The sequence below is a fragment of the Polistes canadensis genome, unplaced genomic scaffold (genome assembly GCF_001313835.1).
Source record: "Polistes canadensis isolate GaletaPanama2010 unplaced genomic scaffold, ASM131383v1 scaffold_152, whole genome shotgun sequence".
NCBI classification, from domain to species: Eukaryota; Metazoa; Arthropoda; class Insecta; order Hymenoptera; family Vespidae; genus Polistes; species Polistes canadensis.
This window is the reverse complement of record NW_014569699.1, coordinates 347,220-348,776: the sequence shown is the minus strand read 5'-3', so window position 1 is coordinate 348,776 and position 1,557 is coordinate 347,220. Positions and strand designations below refer to the sequence as shown.

Genomic DNA, 1,557 nt, shown 5'->3' with positions numbered 1-1,557 from the left:
TTATATATTATAAATTATATAGTTTTCCAATATGTTACTTGAGAGAAAAAACATATCACTAAAAAGATTTTGACTTTTATTCTCAATTTTGTTTCGCATCAATAAAACAATTTTGATAATACATAAAAAATAATTCTTAACATATAATTTTGCCAAATAATACAAAAACAAAACATAAATTATTTTATTATAAAACTATAATAATCCATATATACATACAGAGTGTAATAGGACATGTAAGAAATACTTTGGGAACTTATGAACATATGTGTTATCTGTCTTCGTTAATGAGATATAAAAAATTTGGTAAATAAAGAAAACTAAATCAGTAAACTATCCTAAATTCTAAGTACTAAGCTTTAAAATAGAACAAGCTTTTTACCAAATTCGCCTATTACACCCTGTATATACAAATAGGGTTGTATCAGGATTGCATCAGGATTTTTTACATAAAATTTTATCACTATATTCAATAAATAAAAATCAGAACAAAATGTTATACAAACATGTGCTATTAAACGCTTTGTTAAAAAGTTATAACAAAAATACGAAATGATAACGGACTGGTGTTTCATTTTACTAAATGAATTACAGCTAGACTGCAAGGAACATAGAAAGAAAAAGTTTATCAAATACAAATGAATACGCGTCAAGAATTAATGCTAATATTCATGACACATTTGTTGCAATAAAAAAGAATGAAAAAGAGAAAGAAATTATTAATATAATAAATATCATTCTCCGTAGATGCCAGTTCTGTATTCATAATAACGGATAACATTTTGAAACGGAATTACAATTGAGATCAACAATCTATTCCTATGTAGTATTGAACAAAAAAGCAGATTAATGTAATTTCGTATTTTTGTTATAACTTTGTAATTAAACGTATACAAGCCTTGTTTATCTAACATCTTATGAATATGCTGGTAAGATTTTGCAGAAAAAAAAACTGAGATTCCTTATATATTAAATATGAAAATTCATTTTTCATCAAGGTCATTAATAATAGTCCTTATAATTATATTGTCAAAATATCAGGCAATATCCGAAAAAATAAAATATAAATACTAAAATGTGAAAAAGTAAATAACATTATGTTGACTAATGTAGTATATAAAATAAAAAAAAAAATATATATATATACAATACAAAGTAACGTACAAAAATATATATATGTGTAAGTGTATATATATATTTGTGATTAAGTAATTACCTACTGTGCATTTAATTGTTTACCAAGTTGCAATATCTAAAACATCACAAGAAGAAGAGATTGCCACTTAATAAATTCATGACATCGAATTATCTCAGTTTGAAATAGAATCTCGAACGGACGTTAAATCCAGCTGGATGCAATATTTCATACGATAAACTTCTTTCATCAGCGTCGTCTCTTCAACAATTTGACACTTCGCACGTCATCCTAGAAAGAAATTCCATTCGAAGATGGTTATGGAAATTTTGCCTATGCATTTGCGCATTTATATTATATATATATATGTATATATATGTATATATATATATATATATATATATATATATATATATATGTAT

General features: G+C 24.3%; 1 protein-coding gene across 1 annotated transcript in view; it reads right to left on the bottom strand.

Annotated features, from left to right (window-relative positions):
- The window catches only part of LOC106788728 (probable serine/threonine-protein kinase DDB_G0282963), an 11,172-nt gene that overhangs the window by 8,966 nt on the left and 649 nt on the right, over positions 1-1,557 (bottom strand). The window contains exon 2 of the mRNA XM_014752223.1: positions 1,217-1,426. The gene's annotated coding sequence lies outside the window, so the exon portion shown is untranslated. The remainder of the gene's footprint in view (positions 1-1,216; positions 1,427-1,557) is intronic.